Source organism: Mytilus californianus, unplaced genomic scaffold (genome assembly GCF_021869535.1).
Source record: "Mytilus californianus isolate M0D057914Y unplaced genomic scaffold, xbMytCali1.0.p SCAF_6, whole genome shotgun sequence".
NCBI lineage: Eukaryota > Metazoa > Mollusca > Bivalvia > Mytilida > Mytilidae > Mytilus > Mytilus californianus.
Window position 1 is genome coordinate 62,194,109 of NW_026262712.1, and position 8,680 is coordinate 62,202,788.

General features: G+C 32.1%; 1 long non-coding RNA gene across 1 annotated transcript; it reads right to left on the reverse strand.

Moving 5' to 3' along the window:
* Positions 1–1,046: 1,046 nt before the first annotated feature.
* Positions 1,047–7,178, reverse strand: LOC127704744 (uncharacterized). The gene is made up of 3 exons (XR_007983471.1): positions 6,344–7,178; positions 5,387–5,482; positions 1,047–1,908 (listed from the first exon to the last, which is right to left on the reverse strand). It is a non-coding gene; the product is annotated as an uncharacterized LOC127704744 (long non-coding RNA).
* Positions 7,179–8,680: the final 1,502 nt, after the last annotated feature.

Consider the following 8,680-nt stretch of genomic DNA (forward strand, 5'->3'; position numbering starts at 1 on the left):
ATAATCTAACTGTTTCAATATGTCTTATTTAGCTACATGTCCAAAATGGCTGATTTTGGTCATCTTTCAGAGCCAAAATACTCCAAGACCCGTTTATTATTGTAAAACAACATATCTACTTGCAAAGTATAACTATATATTCCCAATCAAAAAAAATATCAAGCTCGGCAAATAATGTTGGTGTCTGGTATATGCCACAACAAAATGGGGTAACCTGCATATTCAAATTTTCTCAATTTTGCCGTCTAATTTGTAACTACTGACATATGATAGGATCTGGACTTATAAATAAGTATAACATCAAATGGAAAAGAATAATTAATGTTTCATTTAATACATTAAGAAAATAATCATACATAAATACAAATTATTCATTATAAATCTAGAGGCTCCCAGGAGCCGAAATAGATCGTATTGACAAATTGTGCACCTAAAACGATAAAAAACACATATTTCAAACGCAATCAATTTAAATTAGAAGTTAAACAATTCAGAATAAGTTCAGACTGTAAAAAAAAAGTTTCTTTTGAACACTTTTGCAATTTATTCTATAATATATTGATATAGTTGTCGAATAGTAGCAGAAAACTGTGAAAATTTGTAAATTTACACATTTCAGGGACAATAGCTCATAGATGTTATGTCCAATTTTTCAGAAAAATTTTGGGTATTTAGATCTTGTCATGTTGATAGTTTTTATCAATATATATATATATATATATATATATATATGGCCTTCCAAATACCGTTTCGATTCCTAACATCACTGAAGAGACATTAATTGTCGAAATCCGGATATGGTGTACAAATTTTTCACCTCTTGTTTGCGGCATACCATCTTTTCCGCAAGTTTATTGTTATCTGTTTGGTATTAAATTAATATAATTAAGATCCATTGTGTTACATCTGTGATCCGTTTATTTGGCAATCGCAATGGCAGTCACCAGGGTTAAAGAACATCCGTTGTTCGACCTGCTAGTCAAATGCGTTTTGTTAAAATATACTATTTCACTTTTTTGGTCTTTTGGAAAATGTTGTTTGTGCTGTATTTAGACCCCTCTACAAAGAAATTTGTTTTGCATGCACACGTATAAAAATTGCGGTTTTTATCCAACGCAATCATAGGTTTGAACGTTGTTTTCAATTTAGACTTGTTTATATATATATATATATATATATATTGAAAAGCTTTTAAATTTTGTATACATATATATATGTATGACACTTCTTCTAAAGTTATTAAGATGATGGTTTAAAAGTGAAAACTGTAAACAGATGATTTTAACAGACACTTAGTGATGGAAATTTTTCTATGACCCTTTGAGCCTAGTATGCTAACAAGGCAAGATTTGCCAGGTACCTATATCTATGTTGCTGCAATGTGGTCAATACAAACATGAAAATCATAAATGCTTCTAAAAAAAAAATCCCATAACTAGACGAAAAACAAATTACTTAGTCTATATATACCAGTACAAAATTTATAAAGAATTTTGAATGAAATTGGATAGCTGTTAAGATTTCTGTACCTATAATGCTTTACATCACATCCTTGGAGATAACAGAATTAAAATAAGTCATATGAATCTTCAAATTTCAATAATGTTGAATGTGTTTTTTTATACTTGAACGGCTATAGGTTTTACTATAAAACAAGTGTACATTAACTTTCTTGTAAAAGAAAAACCATAACATTAAAATCTCCATAAATGATGAACTGTTATTTTTTGAGACATCATCCCATGGAAGATTTAACTGATGTTTTAAAGTTAGAAAGTTTCTGTTGCTTGTTTGGTTGGTTGAAATTGTTTCTGTTAGAAGCATTATCAGTCTCCCAATCTGATGTTGACTGCTGTGAAAGTTCAGTTGTTGTTGCCACTGACAGAAAGGTTAGCTGCGAGTCTAGATCTGAAAACCACAAAACATACATACATAAATCAGGCTGTTAGTTTTCATATTTTTTCATTTTCTTACTTTGGGGCCTTTTATGGCTGAATATATATATGCAGTATAGGTCTTGCTCATTGTTGAAGGCCATATGGCATATGAAGACCTATAGCTTTACTTCTATGTCATTTGTTCTCATTGGCAATCATACCACATTTTTTTCTAATTTCATATATACCACTGACAGGAAATAAAATTGACAACTTTTACTGTAAGTGGATGCAGTTACAAAATTCTCCCAACTAAAGCCAAATCATTTTTGCAGAATAGTTATTATCCACTCCTTTTAAGCATGTCCAAATAGCCCTTAACATCTTTACAGCAATAATAAAATGCTCCGCTGGGGCGCAGCTTGATACGACCGCAGAGTTCGAACTCTGAACAGTTGGGGCAAGTATGGACACAACATTCCAGCTTGGTACAGCACTGAATTTGGATTGTAATTAAATATTTGACACAGCATAGGTTTCTGACACAGAATGAATGTGGTCTAAGAACTTAAAAATTTTTAATTTACCTATTCAAACCATATCATTATTATTTGCTTTTATATATAAATCAGAAATAACCAATTTAAAATGGAAAATTTTAAAGAAAAAAAAGGAAAAAAAAATCCCCCCCAATTTTTTGAACCCCCTTATGATTCATCACCCCGAAACTCAATCCCAGCTTTCCCTTTGTGGTATGGTACCTTGCAGTACAGTTTCAGAGAGATCCATACACTTGAACACAAGTTATTGTCTGGAAACTAGAAAAATGCTTGTTTTTTGGCCTCTTTTTGGCCCCAAATTCCTAAACGTTTAGGGCAATTACCCCCAAACTCAAACACAGCTTTCCCTTTGTGATATGGAACCTTGCAGTACAATTTCATAAAGATCCATACACTTACACACAAGTTATTGTCCTGAAAATAGAAAAATGCTTGTTTTTTTGCCCTTTAATGGCCCCTAATTACTAAAATTTTGAGGGAATTACCCCCAAAATCAATCCCAGCCTTCCCTTTGTGGTATGGTACCTTGCAATACAATTTCAGAGAGATCCCTACATTTGAACACATGTTATTGTCTGGAAACTAGAAAAATGCTTATTTTTTGCCCCTTTTTGGCCCCTTATTCCTAAACTTTTTGGGCAATTACCCCCAAACTCAATTTCAGTTTTCCCTTTGTGATATGGAACCTTGTAGTACAATTTCATAAAGATCCATACACTTACACACAAGTTATTGTCATGAAACTAGAAAAATGCTTGTTTTTTGCCCCTTTTTGGCTCCTAATTCCTAAAATTTGGAGGCAATTACCCCCAAAATCAATCCCAGCATTCCCTTTGTGATATGGAACCTTGTGATACAATGTCAGAGAGATCCATACACTTACACACAAGTTATTGTCATGAAACTAGAAAAATGCTTGTTTTTTGCCCCTTTTTTGGCCCCTAATTCCTAAAATTTGGAGGCAATTACCCCCAAAATCAATCCCAGCATTCCCTTTGTGATATGGAACCTTGTGGTACAATGTCAGAGAGATCCATACACTTACACACAAGTTAAGTCTGGAAGTTACAAAAATGCTTATTTTTGGCCCCTTTTTGGCCCCTAATTCCTTAACTGTGGGTACCATAACCCCCAAAATCAATCCCCACCTTCCTTTTGTGGTATTGAACCTTATGGTAAAATTTCATTGAGATCCATTCACTTCAACTAAAGTTAGAGTGCGAAAACTAATGTGTCTTCGGACGACAACAACGACGATGACGCCAACGTCATACCAATATACGACCACAAAATTTTTTTTGTGGTCGTATAAAAATTGCCTCCATTTGGTTTGGCATGTCAAATTACCTCTCAATATAATTTTACATTGAAAACAGACAATGGTGATAATTTGACCGCTTTTAGTGACAATCTTTGAAATGGTGGCCATCTTTATATCTGTTCTCTGTGTCAAAGTACAGCTAAATATCAATATTCTTTAAAATCAAACTCAACAAAATTGAAAATTTTACCCTTTATTTGCTGTGTCCATCTTTAAAAAAAAATTCATTGTTTTGTTGGCATGTCAAAAGTGCTATAATTCCTTATTGTCAATTTTCATATAAGGCCATCTTGAAAATGTTTGCCATTTTGGAAGAAAAAACAACCTTACTTTGTTTAGCAAGTCAAACTACCACGACTATCCCTAATTAACAATTTTCATTAAATTAACCAGTGTTGAAATTTGTGCCATCCTTGGTGGCCATCTTGAAAATGTTTGACATCAGATAATCATCCACATATTGTGCTTTTCTTTTCACTAAAGTTTCATTTAAAAAGATAACACCAGTTATCTCAGAAAAGGACAAATTTTGTGGAAGATGAAGTTTGGACAGAACATTCAAGCTATAACACCTCTAAATTTGTAATGGGATTAAATATTTGACAAAGAATAGGTTTCTAACACAGAATAAATATGGTATAAAGATAAAGTTTAATAGATTCAGCATATCAGAGAACCCCAAGATCAAATTAAGATTTAAAATTTAGTTTAATTTTGGACCCTTTGGACCTCAATGTAAACCAATTTCATAATAGGGCCCAAAAACAAAATACAGGTTAGATTCAGGCTGAATCAGCATCTTTAAAATTATTGTTGAAATCAAACACAGTTAAATTATGGACCCCATTTGAACCAACTTGAAAACTGGGACCGAAATCATAAATCTAAGTACATATTTATATTCAGGATATTTGATTATTTCTATTTATCATTCAAAGAACCCTAATTCATTGTAATTAGAGTTCAAGTTTTGTTAAAATTAAACTAAGTTAAAATTTGGACCCTTTGGACTTTAAAATGTGGACAAATTTGAAAACCGGACCAAAATTAAAAATCTAAATATAAAACATTTGCATTTTGTATATCAAAAGAACCTCAAGAATTCAAGTTGTGTAGAAATAAGAAAAAAATTTTGGACCATTTTGAAATCAATGTGAACCAATTTTAAATGGGGCCCAATTGCAACATCTTAAATTATTTAAATACATTGTTAGATTTAGCATATTAAGAATCCAAATAATGTATTTATTTTAATTTGTTCTTGTCCTTAACATGCATGAACTATTTGCCATTGGACATTAGCATTACCAACAACCAATCAATTAATGGAACAGGTGAAATATCTTCAAAAGTACCAATAAAAGTCTCCCCCTTTTATATTTGAAAAAGTAAAATCACAAAAATACTGAACTCCGAGGAAAATTCAAAAAGGAAAGTCCCCAATCAAAAGTTCAAACACATCAAACGAATGAATAACAACTGTCATATTCCTGACTTGGTACAGGCATTTTCTTATGTAGAAAATGGTGGATTGAACCTGGTTTTATAGCTAGATAATAAACCTCTCACTGTATGATTACCATGTTATACAAACAGTTAAATTAATATATAAGTTAATAATAACTTACCAATATCTTCTTCTATACATGTACTTAGTTTGACCTGGCTATTGTCACTTTTACAAAAATTCATCTTAATTGAGCATTGCTTGCATATATATAGCCCTACAAATAAAAAGTGTTAAACTATAAAATGATTCTTCAATTTTGTTTTACATGAAATAAAATATATCAGACAGGAAATGTAGGGTAGTGCAGCATCACTGTGCATGTAGTTTAAATGTATGTTTTTCTTTTAAAAAGGGCTCTATAAGTAATCTACATACATGTACATGTAGGGTCCTAAAATTGAACTTTACAAAAGTTTGCAATGCTTTTGATTTTTTTAGTCTCAATGGCCTATTAGTTCATTAATAAAATATTATTCTCTGGATAAAGTTGTCTAGTGTTACATGTACAGTTTGTTGTATGTAAAACATGTATTTGTAGGAGGCTTTTCCACGAGATAAAAGTTTTTTTAGTAAACAAAGAGCTGAACAACTTCCAGTAAGAACTGAAAATATAACTTAGGGGAAGAGAATAAAAAACTGACCTGCTAAACATTGAATATGTTGAAATAGATTTTGATTATTATCATGATTCTGGTCTATAAATTGATTTTTTAAAGCAGAAAATAAATATATATTGTACCCAGGTTAATAGCTTGAAAATTAAAATTCTGTCCTAAGGTGACCAAGACATAAATATTTTGACCATTCTAACCCTCCCCCTTGCTTTTTTAATCAAATGGTCAAAAAGACAGAACAATGTATATACGGATATATATTATTTGCTTGCACTTTGCCATAGGAAATAAATAAGATGTCTTAGAAACAGGTCAGGTGTAAAAGAATATTCACATGCCCCTTCAACACCCCCCCCCCCTCCCCCCCCACTTTTTTTAATCTAGCTAATGTATCAATTGTTGGTCCCCTAATTTCAGATTGACTATATGGAACAAATGAAAATTGATTGTAAGATTTGTACCTGTTCCTACTGGAATAACTCGTCCTGTATACAGCCTGTTTTGAAAGGGTGAAGATCCTTGGTCAGCTTTGGCTTTGCTGGAAGAGGGTTGGAGGAGATGTTGACATCTTGCTTGACTATCATGTCAATGAATTCCATAAAAGTCCCTGTACTTCGAGCATATTCAAAGACAAGATGATGTAACAACCATGGGAAAATAAACCACTCCTTGTCTTATATAAAATAAGGAGTCCTGTTGGAAATTCTACACCATAGTTTTCAGTATTATTTAGACTTCCTAAATGTAGATGACTGGTAGTCTGTATCTGTATGAATATGTTTGGTTACCAATGCTGGTTTCAATACCACGGTAGAGAGAGTGTCGTTGATTTATTGATGGTGCGCCAGAGCAGTTTTGACACTCTCAATCTCAATTTTGGTGCGAGCAAGGTGGTTCCACTTGCTCACTTTTTTTTTACGAAGAATGGTTTAGAATACTTTTGTTTTGCTCGTTGAAAACACTTTTTGCTGTTCATGGACTTATTTTTCCAATCAATATTTATCATGTTTATTCACTAAATTATTGTCATGATTGTCAAATTTCTTGGCAGTAATTATTTTTTTTGGAAATGCTATTTTGGTCTTTAGTGCATTCAGATATCTTAAATAGTTTGTAATATGTAGATGTATAAGGCTGGGATAGCCCACATGCTCATCCTAGATTATTAAAGTCACAAACTTCACTGTAAACATTTGTCTGCCAAACCATCACTGGGAGCTGACATGTTTGAGATCTTACCCAAGGGAGATAAGTCAATGGAAGAGCATAAAAGATGGACTCCCTGGTTTCAGACAATTTATTTATTTTTGGACTTGCAGTACAAATACATCTTATTTCATTTTTCAGACAAATTGATTTTACTTGTTCGAATGATTTTATGAGCCATTTTAGTACCAATTGTGTTTAGAAAAAGTACGAATTTAATTAAAATCAAAATCAAAATGTGTCAATTTGTGACTAAAATCATCATTCTTCCAAGGCATAAATTAACATATAATAGTCATTTGCCAAGCTTAATATTTTGTTTTGATATAAAACATACCCCATAGTTAAAACCGATATAAGTTGCAAACAAATCCGGAATGGGTCTTGCAAGATAGAAGCGAATGAAAACCACGTAGATTCATGTATGAAAAAACCCGCCTTCGTGTCCCTGCTCCTGGCAATGTGCCAAATCGTTTAAATTTTCTTTTGTATTGATCATAACATAGTAAAATGGATGAGTTTCAGCTGACATTACTCTAAAAACTCAACTACCCCATTTAATATGCTTCTGGGTCATTCTTAAAAGGCATAAAAAAGTTGGATTTTTCCTTGGTTTCATTATGAATTTCCAGAATTATGCAAATGAGGCTGTTACTAAAAATAGATACGATTCTGGGAAAAATTAAGTGGTCAAATTCTTTTATTTTATGTCAAGGATTAAGATGATGTATAAAAATTTGTCAAGTTGTGATTGTCGATTTGGACGATTTTCTGAATATTGCATGGTTTTCTGGCGGATTGGCTCTTAAACAAATGAAGAGCATATAAACCAAACAGGACAACAATTAGAGACAAAGATGAGGAAGGAATCAGAGGAAGATATATTCCTTAATCTAGGATATAATCCAAAATTTCGTAACAGCAAATTTTCATAACACAGTATTCGTATTTTTTCCTGATATTTAGGAATAGGTACAAAACATATTTTGAGAGCTGAGTACGACATCTACAGGTTATTTGCACCATTATTTTGTTATACTGAAAAACAACCAGCTATTAATATTTAAACTGAGTATACTTAATATAGATTTGTTTCGTCTTCAAGTCATTGTTCCACTACTAAATTGTCTATTCTACTTACTAGTACACTTGGTACAATTAAAATCCTGATAATAAATTGTTCAAATAAGGCCTTTGAAAATAGTGGAATTAATTTCTTTTGGAGTGTCAAAAACTCGTTGGAAGTACTTGATAAATTGCATGCATATATTGGTGATTTTGAATCTGTTCAAAGTTTTGATTTTTCTACCCTATATACCACTTTGCTTCATATTCTTATCAAGAAAAAATCCACACACCTAATTAAATGGGCATTTAAAAAGTCGGAATGCGAATACATATGTTCAAACTCTTTTAGGTCATTTTTTAGTAGCAACAAACAAAAGAACTATGTCAATTGGACATGCTTTGATACTATATCTGCCCTTGAATTTTTACTTGATAACATTTTTGTGTGCTTTGGAGATTCCGTATATCGTCAAGTTATCGGAATTCCAAAGGGGACTAACTGTGCACCACTTATTGCGGACCTG